Source organism: Podarcis filfolensis (genome assembly GCF_964270895.1).
Source record: "Podarcis filfolensis genome assembly, chromosome: 2".
Taxonomy (NCBI): Eukaryota; Metazoa; Chordata; class Lepidosauria; order Squamata; family Lacertidae; genus Podarcis; species Podarcis filfolensis.
In genome coordinates this window covers 441,657-457,582 of record NC_139605.1, presented here as the reverse complement: position 1 = coordinate 457,582, position 15,926 = coordinate 441,657, and the positions used below count along the sequence as shown (strand labels likewise).

Sequence of the window (15,926 nt, the reverse complement as noted above, 5' to 3'; positions counted from 1 at the left end):
TAAGTGTGCATAGTTTAAACTACAAGCTTGCTTCAAAATTTAAATCTAGGGAAGCCATGCTGGACCTTATCAATCTTAAAACAGAAAAAACAAAAACAAAATGAGAATGAAGGGTGCAAATGTTTGTTATTTGAGAGAGGCTCCAAAGAGTCTTCCTCCGAGTAGCTTAAGTGAGGGTATGATTTTAAGCTGATGGTAGATAATGTTATGTTGAGTTTGTGATTCTACATCCGTGTTCCAGTCTTTTTTCCAGTATTTTGAAATGTGCTGTGAAGAAACTAATGTTTCTGCTGCAAAAGCCTAGTTGAGCACAATTGCTCTCTCTAGCTAAAATGCAGCGTATGTATTTCACTAAGCATATGCCTATGAAAGTATGGTGTTCCTTCTAAGAAAATATGTGAGTCCAGTTTTAACTTTGATTTGGTTGGACAGAAGAGTTATTGTAAGGCTCCTGATATCAGTCTCTATAAGACTTCCTGGCCTCTTTTCTCAGAAAATGCCCCCCCCCCCCCGTTTCATTCTGTCTCTTTCAGTTTTTTGTTTTTTCCTCCCTTCTTACTTCTGTGCCAGGTAAATTTACTCCCGAGTAAGCTTCCTTTAAGGGAAACTGCAAAGAGGGGGGAGCAATCTTTCCTAAGGTACCCTGCATCTCACTTTCCTATGTGTAGTTATTAAAAATAATAGTAGTAGTAATAATAATAATAATCGAAATTAGGCTTACTATTCCTCTGCAAGTTCAGGAAAAATTGTTCACTTTTGTATTCCCGTTAAATCAAATCTATGGCTGTTTTAATTATGCTTAATAAAAGATCCTCTCCCTATCTATCTTCCTTAGTACATGATAGGAGCATTGATTGCTCTTCCCCAGTAGTGCCTGTGTACATAAGTATGTGTGTGTCTCTTTGGTAGTACAAATCTTGCTGTGAAATCTTGCTGTGAATCCTATATTTTGGAGGGTTGGACTAGATGACCCCAGGGTCCCTTTCAACTCTCCCAATTTGTGGCTGTGTGGAAGGACATGTGTCCGCAAGCATTGGAGGGTAATTCTTAAATTCTGGTGTGGTGATGGAGTTGAAATTCAGCCTAGCTTTGCTCTTTAGTTTTAAAAGGTGAGAGGTGAAGCTGTGATGTTTTGAAGCACAACTGGTAATATCAAGCATTTGAGTGATTACAGTGTTTATCATTTTGTCTACTATTTAAAAATCAGACTTCAAAATCAATTCAAAGTTTAAGCACATACAAATACATATGGGCCTTGACCAATCCTGTAAATAAAGGGCAGGAAAATTTTTTTGTCTGCAAATGGTAAGGCTGAAATGTTAAAAAAAATAAATAAAATCCTATGAATTCTGACTCTCTGGCCATTTTTTCCCATATATAAGGGCGTGGCATTGTTCCGCGAATGACCAGAGGGAAATCACACAAAATGATAGCCCTTTCCTGTAAATAAAGGAAGGAAATATGATCCCTTAGAAAATTTCTAACTTTGGTAAATGCTTGAATTGCGGAGTTTCTTGTTTTGTTTTAAATCTAACCCTATTTTTAAAAATCTACTCCTTACCCTTCATTTCCTTTATTCAAATGGTAATTTAGCCAAAATATTCAACATTTTCAATAGTATAAAAGGTTTGCTGAGACATGAACTCTGCACATGCACAGAGGCTAGATCAGCTAAAAAAAAAGGAAAAGAAAAAGAGAGAGAGAGGAAGGGGAGAGGAGGTTTGGAGAGCTTGGGCTGCAGGGAGAAACTTATCCAAATTTCCTTATGTAAAACTTGGAACCATTGAGGGAAATCACCCTTAATGTGTCCTTTGCTCCAGGGGCTACGTAAGACAAAAGAGTTAAGTACTGGACCGTCAAAGTCAGGAGGTTGCCAAGTTTCAAATCTTAACATGCCAAATTCTTTTCACAGGTAAATATCAAAGCATTCCCCCCCTCAATGGGATGTAAATCACAGACTTTGTTTGTGTGCATTTTAGGAACAGCATTTCCTGACAGGCTTCTCACATGAAATAATTTTCCCTTTTAACAGGATATGTGGACCCCGATAACAAAGTGTTTGTCCCTTCTTTTCTCCCACAGCAACTTTCTTTCTGTTCTGTGAAACAAGTCTGAATCCCTGCTATATTAGTGACTTCCATCTCTTTGCGGCTTTGACACTTTAAGTTACAAGTAATCTGTTTTCATTTATTTATGTCTATGAAATTAATTGAAGCACAACCAAACATTGTTTGTGGAATGGTATTTGTTTACCTTTTGCCTGAGCATTTCTTATTAATTCTGTCATTTTGGCTAGTTCAAGGTACTTACACAACTTTAAATTGCCATTCATTTTCTTGGTATTAAGTCATTTCCCAGTATTTTGCTATTAACATCCTAGCCGATATTGTCACATCAAGAAACACTCTTTTATTTTCATTGTTACTTCAGATTTCTTAAAATTGTGTGTCTTAGCATTTATTTATGGTTCCTCATAGGTCATTGTGTGTGTGTGTGTGTGTGTGTGTGTGTGTGTGTTATTATTATTTTGACCTTGTATTTTTTTTACAGTTCTCTTTCTCTACATATGGAGTAATTTTTTATTTAATAATATGGGAGGGAGACGATAAAAAACCAAAGTGAAGGAAAGCAAACAAACTTAGCAGATAATAACAGTAATTATATGGAAATGTGATAATAATATTGTAATGAATAAAAAGCTTAATCCGCTAAGATTTTTATTATTTGCAGCTTCCCACGAAAACTGAGGACATCCCTTTTGCCTTTCGCCCCTTCCCTTTTCTATTTTTCCCTTTCTGCCCCTTACAGGATATCACTTCTACAAATGTGTTACTACAGATCCAATGAAAAGCTTCGCCACCACAAGACCTGCAACAACAACAGACACCAAAGTTTTCAAAGTGGCCACAGCTATCTCTTTCAAAGGATATAGACTGCCGGGGGAGTGGGCCTGACAAAGGGGGGAGGAGTTGAATTGCAAGGACATTTTCTCACTTTTGAACCTCAAGACTGTGCTCCGGCATTGAGAAGATACATGCGTAAAAATATCACAATTGTCTCAAGATATGCAACTGATACTTAATTAGTTTGTTTTGTATTATGTGTTATTGCGTAGGAATGTTGAAATGTGTCTGACAGTGTGTTATTTCCACAAATGGGGGGGGCTATTTTGTGGCTATTTTTGTGTGTAATTGTTTTTATGTTTAATGTCTTATTCCTTACAACCCAGTGGAGGATTCTCATACATTTTATGCTTTTAACAGACCAGGCTATTATGTAGTCCAATGTTTAGAACTAGATAAATTTATAACCACATTTAGTTGTTTCACCTGGCACTCTGCCAACTTCCCTACCCATTTTAAAATGTGCTAAAACTCACTTTACCAAGGAGGAGCTTCATGAAAGTGCATATGCTTTGGTTTAGCAGGAATAATCCCTTATAGAGTTAAATTGACTTATTTGGACAAATGCCCTCTAAGAATGGTTTTATTTTAACAGATTGGTTTGAGAAGTTGGGAACCATGGGGCAAGATAAATTCAAATTGGACTCATTTTGAATTGGGCAAGTGTATCCAGGCTGCAATTAGCTTTTTGGTCCTTAAAGTGCAAGTGAGCAACTTCCCATGACTGCAAGACCAGAGCCTATAATAATAAAATCCCATAGAATGGCCAAGGCAAGGACATTTCCCTCATGACGTGCCCAAACCTGTGCCAGCTGGGGTGAGTGCCAGGCAACATGGTTAATATGAAAGCCCTAAGTGGATTCACCAGGGATTGCCACTACTATGACACCATGCCGGTGTGAGACCACAGAAGAGCTACCTTCGCACCTGAGAACACAAAAACGGTGGAGCTAAAAAAAAAAAAAAACCAAACTGCATTTTTTTTCAGTCAGTAGCGGACCTTCCTGCTAAATGTAAAGCATAGACCACTATTGAACAAAATACAACAGGTGTTCTTTTATGTGATATCCTATATCCAGCTATCTGCACTACTATACTTGCAAATGACCTTAAGAGGCATGGCTTGCAAGTCCCCTTCAGGTTTGCACAAACCCACACATCTAGTACGGTGGATACCAAGTTATTAGTGCATATCTATATAACATACACGTACATTATTGTATTGGTCCGTGTTGCTCCCTCCTTTGCTGCCCTGCTCAACCCACCTCCTTTTCCATTAAAGCCTATTCCCACTCACAGGGCACCCCTACCTTCACCGAGATTTAGGGTGCGGAGAAAAGATTTGCAAGTTCTTACAGAACTTTAATGCAAATCTATCTCCGAATGGGGGACTGTTACGGAAAGGGGGGGGGCATGTCTTCTTCACCTTCTTCTTCGCTACAATATATCAATTTATTTCCAATTGTCAATGTCAAAAGGGACTAAAATTTATAAAATTCATAGAAAATCAACGTGCCAATTTGCTCAATTTCTCTAGGACTCCATCACACCTCCCCTGTCCTCCATAATCCCTCAAGCAAGGTGTCAAGACCCTAATCCTGTCAAATCACTCTGCCAAGCCTTTCCTCCGGGCAATGCCAGGTGGCAGACTATGCATACATGGACCATTGTCTTCTCATCACCGGCACTCAGGATGTGCTTATCTGCGCATATCTCCAGCTCTGCATATTCCCCCCTCCCTCCTCCATATGTTAATCCGGTGTAACCCAACCTCTCCTTAATGTATTCATGATGTAATCTGTGTAACCCAACCTTTCCTTAATGTATTCATGATGTAACTGGGATGTGTTTTGCACTGTATTCTGGGACATGGGGGGAGTTTCAAAAGTTCATGTCACCCCTTTCTCGCTGTTCAATCTTGCCTTGAACCTGTTGCGCAATAAACTTGGATCTTCTGCAATTTGCTCCTGTCCGGCTGAGCTCATTTTCTTCCGCAGGGACCCACGGACTTAGTCCGATGAGCTGGGTGGCAGAGTAGCCCCGCACCCAGATTTTAGCCTTAACAGGAGGAAATGGCTCCATTGGTAAAGAAGGAGACTCTCGATCTGCGGGTCGTGGGTTCAAGCCCCACGTGAGGCCAAAGATTCCTGCATTGCTGGGGGTTGGGCTGGATGACCCTTGGGGTCCCTTCTGTGAATCTATTCAATGAAAAAGAATCCGCACACTCCCAAGTTGGAGAACTCAGCCCAAACTTGCCAACTGAACTTCAAGAGGGATGTTAACGGAGAAACTTTAGGCAGTTAAAAACTTTTCTCCCTTGGACAAAAGCAAAGACACCAGCCAGGAGTATCAGGGCAAAACAGCAGCCAGCAGGCTTGGTCTTTGTTAAAGAAGTGTCGCCACAGGACTTCCCCTGCCACCAGGTGGAACAAGATGGAAGCCCCGAACAAAGAAGAACCCAAACTTCCCCCTCCGAAGTGGAATATCTCTGTTGGGGTTTGGGAGTCGTACCCAACTAACCAACATCTACAGGCTCCCAGCTGCCTCCCAGGTCTTTGCTGCAAAAATATTAACACAACTGGCATATGGCTCTCCAATCTGCAGCTTCTCGAACCTTGCTCCCTTAGAATCATTCCAAACTAAGTTCGATTGTTGTCTGCTAGGGATCCCTTCTTGTGTGTCTAACATAGCTGTCCGCCTGGAGGTCCGGCAAATCCCTGTTAGCGCTCGGATATGGATTCTGAAGATCCATTATTGGTTAAAACTTAACTTTTCCCCTGTTGGGTTGGCACCCTTAACCCTACTGGATTCCTACCAACCCAAATGGAAAGCTACACTGCATGAAAAGCTAAGAGGCATGGGGTTTTCCCCACAGGCCCTGTGAAATATACTCGGAGTCGAGAGTGGATTTCATGCTCTTTATTCAGCTCATAGTGGTGAGGAGGAATGGAAGTTCCCCCGAAATGTCTGCTTTATATACATTATTTACACAATGGGCCCCACGTGATTGGCTAATTCCGGGATTCACCTGTAGGCTAATTAGATTGCAGATTCACTTCCCCCTGGAGCTGGATTGGGTGGCTCCTGTGGACCAATCAGACTGCTGCATTCTGGACCCTATTGTTCTAGGACCAATCAGATTGCTGCCTTTTGGATCCTATTCAACTCAGTACATAACACCCTGATAGCTGTAGGTTATGAGAAAGCTAGAGCAATAATCCGCCAACGAATTTGGGATGTGGAACTGCAATGCCACATGAGCGAGATGAATAAACACCCAGCAATAAAATATAATGGGAGAGGATTTACACCAGCAAATTATTTGTCAAAATTACAAATGCCCAAATACACATGGTCATTTACCCTCGCTAGATTCAACGTGCTGCCATCTGGCTGATTGCAGGGCAGATTCAAGGGTAAACCATAATGTGTGGAACGAGTCTGCCCCTGCAGCTCGATGGAGGTAGAAACTGTCTCTCATGTCTTGTTACGCTGCCATTTCTACGGGGATATACACTCCGTTATTTGTTACCCCTGCTATGCAAAAATCTCCAAATGGGTCCAAACTTCAATGTCTAAAACTCCTGGTAGAAGACAAGGACCTAGAGATCACGCTCAGGGTGGCCAAATTCTGTGTGACTGCCATAAAACTTAGGGAACAAGCTGTACTACCAAAGTGATTAAGGTTTTAAATGACAATTTTAGATTATATTTTAGTGATCAAGATTTAATATAGATTTTTAACTGTATTGTCTCTGTTATACTCAATTGCAGTTCAATGTATTCCAGTTGTGTTTTATGATTTTCCTGATATTGTAAGTGAGCCAGAACTGGTCTGTGACCGTAATAATAAAATTCATTCATTCATTCAAGGACCCAAACATTTAACAGTTTCCAAAAGTTACTAGTAACACCCCTAAAGCTACATCACACTTAAATCATAAGGACCTCACACGTCGGGAGGGTCTGGGTGCAGCAACCTGAGCACCAGGACTTGACCCCCTTCCCTTGACTGCCACCTCCCACCCATCAAGTATGCAAAAGAGATATTTACATGTCCCTCTTTCCCAGCCACGTTCATCACACCCTTTTGTCTTCATCTGGGTACTGTTTCCGGAATGGCTACCTGTCTGGCACTCAGGTATCAGGATGCCAGAGATTATCACCAGGTGCAGGCAAACTAAGGCCCAGGGTCCAGATCCGGCCCAATCGCCTTCTCAATCTGGCCTGTGGACGGTCCAGGAACCAGCATATTTTTACATGAGTAAAATGTGTGCTTTTATTTAAAATGCATCTCCGGGTTATTTGTGGGGCGTAGGAATTCATTCATTATTATTATTTTTTCAAAATATAGTCCATCCCATCACATGGTCTGAGGAACAGTGGACCGGCCCATGGCTGAAAAAGGTTGCTGACCCCTGGATTATCACTCAGCTCCTCCCACCCCCCCTTGGTAGCCATTTCCTTCAACAACCTTGGAATGGCATAAATCCAACACTGGAGTGATTTGATATGAATTTCTGAAGTTTTCCCAGTGAGCCAGTACGTAGATCCATTGATCAGTGAATTGTTGTTGTTGTTGTTGTTGTTGTTGTTGTTGTTGTTGTTGTTTAGTTGTGTCCAACTCTTCTTGACCCCCTGGACCAGAGCACGCCAGGCCCTCCTGTCTTCCACTGCCTCCCACAGTTTGGTCAGACTCATGCTGGTAGCTTCGCGAACACTATCCAACCATCTCGTCCTCTGTCGTCCCTTCTCCTTGTGCCCTCCATCTTTCCCAACATCAGGGTCTTTTCCAGGGAGTCTTCTCTTCTCATGAGGTGGCCAAAGTACTGGAGCCTCAGCTTCAGGATCTGTCCTTCCAGTGAGCACTCAGGGCTGATTTCCTTCAGAATGGAGAGGCTTGATCTTCTTGCAGTCCATGGGACTCTCGAGAGTCTCCTCCAGCACCAGAATTCAAAAGCATCCATTCTTCAGCAATCAGCCTTGATGGTCCAGCTCTCACTTCCATACATCACTACTGGGAAAACCATAGCTTTTACTATATGGACCTTTGCTGGCAAGGGGATGTCTCTGCTTTTTAAGATGCTGTCTAGTGAATGGTTACATTTGGCATTGTGCAGCAGAGGCCCTTTGAGCAGATAGGAAATAACTGTGATGAAGTGTTTTATGGGGACAACATTTGCAGAAGTGATTGTGTTGATTTTGGTAGTCTGGGTGTGTGTCCATATGATACCTCTTGAGTGATTTAAAGATGGCTCTCTCTGGTGTCACTGCATCAAGCTAAAAAATTCCTTCCGGTAGCACCTTAGAGGCCAACTAAGTTTGTTATTGGTATGCGCTTTCGTGTGCATGCACACTTCTTCAGATACACTGAAACAGAAGTCACCAGACCCTTAAATATAGTGAGAGGGTGGGGAGGGGTATTACTCAGAAGGGTGGTAGGAATGGGTGATTGGCTGATAGGTGTGGTAAACCTGTTGACGACGGCACCACCAGCCTCCTACGTCTGCCACGTGGGCCACGCCGGGCTGTAGTGAATGGATATACATATTGTTCATCTTATTGTTTCCAATTCTATCCTTTATAATCATATTGCAAATGTTTCTTAAAATCCTGCCAATGTGTTGTATACATTGCTTTGATATATATGCAATAAAAACTTCCCATTCATTAAAAAAAAATAATGTATCTGTACCAAGAATTTGAGCAGATGACTATGTTTAAAACATATCCGGCGCTATGGTGTAAAGATCCCCCCGGTGCCCCCCCCTTTCCCAGAGTTGGCGACCTTTTTTGGGTAGCTGACACCACGCTTTACACATTATCTCTAACAAGCCCTTAGAACAAAATAAAATGAAAATCTAATTAGGTCCTCGATTCCAAAGAAAGACTCATTCAAGACTCAGCAGTTCTTCTAATTCATCCTCATGATTCAAATCACCACATATCCAAAAGTTCAAGCAATCACCAGGCTGGGATAGCAGGCTTGTTGGTTTTTGAATGTCTGGTGTAGATTTTTTTCAATTTCGTTGTTCTGTATCGGACAATGACAATTAAGATTATCGTATTGATACGGAAGGAAGGGGGGGCATGCATCTCTTCTCCCTCCGCCGATCACCAGGGGGTCTGAGGCGATGACCTCAAGGGCACCCAGCCCTATACAGACCCCTCAGCCCCCACACCGTTACACAAGCACCACACTCTACCCCAAGCCCCATAAATAAAGTGCCTTTCCTTTCCTATGCGGGCGAAATAAGCCGAACTCTTAGGCTCCCTACTGCCCTATCTTTACTGCGGGTAGACCGTACCCCATTCGTTTCAATGGCCGCGTTCTATCCAATCAGAACCATGCATTCATTTTGCAGAGCTAGCTCAGCGAGCTCTTGCACGCCCCATTTAACCTCTTGACAAGCTATTGACGGCTCCCCGCTGGGAGAACAATGGAACCGAAACTGGTGAACTCGTAAAAGTGTCAAATCTTGCAACAATGTATCCATTTTGTTTCCGACTTCAATTACCAATGTAGAATGGACTAAAACGAACTAAAAATCCTTAAAAATTCGTATAAAATCAACGGTAACTCCGATCTCCTTGGTTTTGGTGTTGATCGACTCAGTTTCTCCAGGACTCCATGACACTTCCCCTGCCTCCATAATCCCTCAAGCGAGATGTCACGTACTCAGGAAGACCCTAATCCGGTCAAATCGCTCTGCCCGGCCTTTCCTCTGGGCAGTGCCAGGTGTCAGACTTTACATATTCGAACTATTGTCTTCTCATCACCGGTACTCAAGAAATGTTTATCTGCGCATATCTCCAGCTCTGCATATTCCCCCTCCCTCCTCTGTATGTTAATCCAGTGTAACCCAACCTCCTTTTAATGTATTCATGATGTAGTTATAATGTATTTTGCACTGCATTTTGGGAGATGGAGGGAAGTTTCAAAAGCTCATGTCACCCCTTTCCCGCTGTTCAATCTCACCTTGAACCTGTTGCGCAATAAACTTGGATCTTCTGCAGCTTGCTCCTGTCTCCGGCTGAGCTCATTTTCCTCCGCAGGGACCCGCGGACTTAGTCCGATGAGCTGGGTGGCAGAGCAGCCTCGCACTCAGATTTTTACCGTAACATATCTGTACCAAGAATTTGAGCAGATGATTATGTTTAAAACATATCCGGCGCTATGGTGTAAAGATCCCCCCGGTGCCCCACCCCCCCTTTCCCAGAGTTGGCGACCTTTTTTGGGTAGCTGACACCACGCTTTACACATTATCTCTAACAAGCCCTTAGAACAAAATAAAATGAAAATCTAATTAGGTCCTCGATTCCAAAGAAAGACTCATTCAAGACTCAGCAGTTCTTCTATTTCATCCTCATGATTCAAATCACCACATATCCAAAAGTTCAAGCAATCACCAGGCTGGGATAGCAGGCTTGTTGGTTTTTGAATGTCTGGTGTAGATGTTTTTCAATTTCGTTGTTCTGTATGGGACAATGACAATTAAGATTATCGTATCGTATTGTTGTTCTTTAAATAAATTAATAAAGACACAGAAAATGAGGTTCCCGGCCAATTTGTGTTTAAGTACAAAGCTGACATTTTCAAATATTGTGGGGGGTGGGGGGGTGTAAAGCAGTGACATCCTGAACCTAAAAAGGACCCAAAACCTGGTTCACAAAGGCTGCAGCCCTAACTGCACTTACCTGAGAGTAAGCCCTGCTGAATCTAATAGGACCTTACTTCTGAGTAGACAGTAGGACTGCAGCAAGAAACACAGCTGGGGATTAGGGCTTTCCGTTTTAAGTCTTAACCATAGGAAAATGTAATATTGGAGGTTAGGGAGAAAGGAATATGAATAGATTGGGGGGAGGGGGCTGACGAGAGACCAGAAACCACAGGTAGCAAGACAAGGCACACTTTCTGGGGAGCAAGGCTCACACACAGCTGCTTGGGGCAAGGACCGCAGAGGGACCATAGTTGGGTTGTGCGTGTGTGTTTTTCAGAAAAACGTAGAATTGGAAGGAACCCTGCGGGTCATCTAGCCCAACCCCCTGCAACGCTTTTTAGCTTGCAATGATCTCAAAAACCTTCAGTGCCTTTATTTTTTAGTCGGATAGGCGATTAACACCCGGACACTGAGGTCCAGCTCCGAGGGCCTTCTGGCGGTTCCCTCCCTGTGAGAAGTGAGGTTACAGGGAACCAGGCACAGGGCCTTCTCGGTGGTGGCGCCCGCCCTGTGGAATGCCCTCCCATCAGATGTGAAGGAAATAAACAACTATCTGACAATTAGAAGACACCTGAAGGCAGCTCTGTATAGGGAAACTTTTAATGTTTAACAGACCACTGTATTTTAATACTTTGTTGGAAGCCGCCCAGAGTGGCTGGGGAAGCCCAGCCAGATGGGAGGGGTATAAATAATAAATTATTATTATTATTATTATTATTATTATTATTATTATTATTATTATTATTATAACAAGCTTGTTTCACAAATAAGGGAGAAGGAGGGTTATTGGCTTGGTTTGGTTTGCCTTTGTTCTAGTTTCTAGCATGTGCTTAGTACCCTAGTTTCAGGCTGTGAGCCGCCCTGCTATCTATGGGTGGAGGGCAGTAGTAGTAGTAGTAGTAGTAGTAGTAGTAGTAGTAGCAATAATAATAATAATAATAATAATAATAATAATAATAATAGTAGTGATGATATTTTTCGCAGGGCTTGGAGTGATGGCCAGCTACCGGAATGCATGGAGACGGTGCTAAATGGTCTGGCTTGCTTTACAACCCCTGGGGACCTTGTTGGGGGGGGGGCAGAGAAGGAGCCCCCCCAGAAGAAGAAGAAGAAGAAGAAGAAGAAGAGCGAAGGGAGGAGGCTTCCCTTCCCCAGGATAGAGTTGCCCGTAACATCAAACACAGGGCACGATTCCAGGGAGAGAGAGAAACCAGGGCAGCAGCAGCTGCTACTCACGGGTAGGGGCAGATGTAGCTGAACCGGATGGGCGAGGGGACCCTGCCAGCAAGGAAGAAAGGGGGCGAGTGGGGGGGCTCTCTCCTTCTCCTTCTCCCTCCCTCCCTCCCTCCCTCCTCGCCATCACCCGCCTTCCTCTTCCCACAGGGCTGAAAGGGGAAAGAGAGAGCTGCACGCCAGCCAGCCAGCCAGCCATCTAGTTGGCAGGGCGCAGCTTCCATCCTAAGCCTCTGCGGCGACCGGTCTCCTCCTGAGTAGGCTTGGGAGGGAAGCTGCGCCCCGGCCAGCTATATGGTTGACGGGGCGCAGCTGGCAGGTGCAGGGAGGGAAAGAGGAGCCCGCCGGCCGGGGGCGCCCCTGAGAAGCCAGCGCCCTGGCACAAGGGAGTCTGCTTGGGAGTCTGCCCCCTGGGGGCCCAGAAGAGCGGCTGCGGGGGCGAGTCCTGACTGGCGGAGGTTGGGGGGGTCGTCCGTCCTGCGTGATTTAGCTGGGATTCCTCCCTTGGAGGGGGTTGGGCTAGATGACCGCCGGGGTGCCCTCCCAACTAGGATTCTGTGAATTGGCACTGATCAAGTCGGGCATGGGGTGGAGGATATGGGGGGTGGGGCGAAGGTGCAGCTCTGGGACCTGCAACGGGTGGCCAAGGCAGGGTGGGGGTCTGACGTCGCCCCCCTTCTCCCTCGCTGACGCCCCCCTACTGCTTTCGCGATGAACAGAGGGATCTCCTTTGCCTAAAGATGCCAGAATAATACATTAGCGGAGATCCCGGCATTGCAGGCAGCTGGGACCCTCGAGTCTCTTCCAACGCTTATGATTACCCTAGGATCTTTGTGCTGAGAAAATGGGGAGACTGGCTCAAGGGCAGAAAGGCAGATGAGGCTTGCAAGCTGAGACTCTCTGCACACAGAGACAGACTTATCTTTTTTTGTTTACTTGCGTTAGCAGAGAATCCGAAGGTCTGCCAGGGACACTGAACTCGCCAGCCCATAACACAGGTTTGCATTCGGTTTGCATTTGCTGGCATGCATGCAAATGCGGACACTCTTTCAGAGCAGATAAACAAACACACACTGCAGGCTCCCGGCAGAGCTCAGTCTCAGCTGGGGAGAATCAAGAGGGTTTTCTGGGCCCATGTGGTGGATCAGGCCCTCTGCCCTGCCTGTAATCTGGTGACAAGACCAGCATTGCAGGTGTTGTAAATAAAAATATGCCCTTTTCCCTTATGGGGTATCCAAGAGCCCATATAGAGTCCTTACATAGGTTCCCTATTGGTAGGAGAAAATAACAGAGGCCAAGCAGAGAATATTGAGAAGCAGCTAGTAAGCCTGATCTTTATTGATCTGTTGCAACAGGGTTCCCCCCTCACACGCAGGAAAGGAGGAGGACCCAGAAAAATGCTGTGCAAGGGCTTATAAAGACTTTTGAAATTCCCATCCTGTAGATCAAGACCACCCCCAGAAACATTATACATACATCACAGAAGGGGTGTAACCTAAGACCACCCCTCAGATACATCACAGAAAAGGTGGTCTTAAAACAGAAATCTCAATATTGTTTTTCTCTTATCTTTGTTTATTTCCTGTCTGGCAGGTTACTTGATTGGATTGCCTGGGGAGCCTGGCCATTCCTTTGCAGTGATAAATACTTACCGTATTTTTCGCTCTATAGGACGCACCAGACCATAAGACGCACCTAGTTTTTGGAGGAGGAAAACAAGAAAAAAAATATTCTGAATCTTAGAAGCCAGAACAACGAAAGCAGTGATCCCTCTTGCTGTTCTGGCTTCTGGGATAGCTGCACAGCCTGTATTCGCTCCATATGACGCACACACATTTCCCCTTACTTTTTAGGAGGGAAAAAGTGAGTCTTATAGAGCAAAAAATATGGTAGTTCCTGGGCCAGGTCACAGGCTCACACCCTATTCAAACACCCTTAAGACAGGATTTGTGAAGGAAAAGACAATGGGGAGGCTTTTCCACTTTGACCTTGCAGAGAAAACATTTGGTCAGTTCAGGAATCAAAATGGTTCCAGGTTGGCCTTCCTGTGCTGATCTATGTACGTGCGGTTATGAACATTACCATACATCTAAGACCATAAAATTCCTATCACACAGGCCATTGGACTAGATGAGATTCAGAAGGAAGCAGGAACCCCAAACAGAACCACGGAGTCTCTGCCCCCACCTGCCACTCCCCGCTCCCTGGAAGGGGCATTCAGAAGCATCCAGAATAAGCGGGTGGTCAGCTGGGAAAGATGTTTCAGCTGGGAGTTCTGCATCGCAGGGGCGTGGACTAGATGACCTTTGGAGGGATCTCCAAAGTCTACATTTCTATTATTCTTTGCCCCAGCATCTTAGAATTCTGGAGCTGGAATAATATTTATTTATTTATTTATTTATTCATTCATTCATACATACATACATACATACATACATACATACATATCCCGCCCATCTGGCTGAGTTTCCCCAGCCACTCTGGGCGGCTCCCAATCGAGTATTAAAAACAATACAGCACTAAATATTAAAAACTTCCCTAAAAAGGGCTGCCTTCAGATGTCTTTGAAATATAAGATAGCTGCTTATTTCCTTCAAATCTGAAGGGAGGGTGTTCCACAGAGCGGGTGCCACCACCAAGAAGGCCCTCTGCCTGGTTCCCTGTAACATGGCTTCTCGCAGTGAGGGAACCGCCAGAAGGCCCTCGGAGCTGGACATCAGTGTCCGGGCTGAATGATGGGGGTGGAGACGCTCCTTCAGGAATACTGGGCTGAGACCATTTATGGCTTTCAAGGTCAGCACCAACACTTTGAATTGTTCTCGGAAATGTACTGGGAGCCAATGTAAGTCTTTCAAGACCGGTGTTATATGGTCTCGGCGGCCACTCCCAGTCACCAGTCTAGCTGCCGCATTCTGGATTAATTGCAGTTTCCGAGTCACCTTCAAAGGTAGCCCCACGTAGAGTACATTGCAGTAGTCCAAGCGGGAGATAACCAGAGCATGCACCACTCTGGCGAGGCAGTACACGGGCAGGGAGGGGCTCAGCCGGCGTACCAGATGGAGCTGGTAAACAGCTGCCCTGGACACAGAATTGACCTGTGCCTCCATGAACAGCTGTGAGTCCAGAATGACTCCCAGGCTGCACACCTGGTCCTTCAGGGGCACAGTTACCCCATTCAGGACCAGCGAGTCCTCCATACTAGCCCGCCCCCTGTACCCCAAAAACAGTACTTCTGTCTTGTCAGGATTCGACCTCAATCTGTTAGCCGCCATCCATCCTCCAACCGCCTCCAGGCACTCACACAGGACCTTCACCGCCTTCACTGGTTCTGATTTAAAAGAGAGGTAGAGCTGGGTATCATCCGCATATTGAGGAACACCCAGCCCAAACCGAAGGGTCATCTTCCTCCAAGGAAGGAGAGAGAGATTGTCAACGGCTCATCTGTGAAACCATGAGGGTCAAGTGGAGGCAAATACTTGCGGAAACCTTCCCTAAAGCTTGCTAAGCCCCCATTCAGTCAACGGGAACACACAGAAATGCATCCACCTTCTGCTGGGAGGAGCACATTGCAGTGTGTGAAGGAGGAACAATTGCCAAGCACAAGAGGGGGAAATAATTCCTCCGCCCACTTCTCCAGGAATTCCCTCCTCTCTCAGAAATGGGCTGCTTTGCATTTTTCAGAGGGAGAGAAATAGACACTCTGGACTCATGTCCAGCTTGTGATCCACCAAGACCCCTAGATCCTTTTCACATGTACTGTTAGTAAGTCAGGTGCCTCCATCTTATACTTGTGCATCTGGTTCTTCCTGCCAACACGCAGAACCTGACATTTGTCCCTATTGAAATACATTCCGTTAGCTTGGGCCCAATTCTCCAATCTGTTAAGGTCACCTTGAATCCCAAATCCGTCTTCTGTGGCATTAGCTACCCTTCCCAATGTGGTGTCATCTGCAAATGGGATGAGCATCCCCTCAGTTCCTCCTTCCAAGTTGTTTATGAAGACGTTGAACAACAACAGGCCCAGGACAGCACCCTAAGGCACCCCACTGGTCACTTTTTTCCTGGAGGA

General features: G+C 45.0%; 2 protein-coding genes across 4 annotated transcripts in view; one reads left to right on the top strand and one right to left on the bottom strand.

Moving 5' to 3' along the window:
- The window catches only part of LOC310757072 (uncharacterized protein), a 238,572-nt gene that overhangs the window by 63,882 nt on the left and 158,764 nt on the right, over positions 1–15,926 (bottom strand). The gene's annotated exons all lie outside the window — the stretch shown is intronic.
- Positions 1–15,926, top strand: part of LOC310757028 (uncharacterized protein) — a 163,842-nt gene that overhangs the window by 94,370 nt on the left and 53,546 nt on the right. The gene's annotated exons all lie outside the window — the stretch shown is intronic.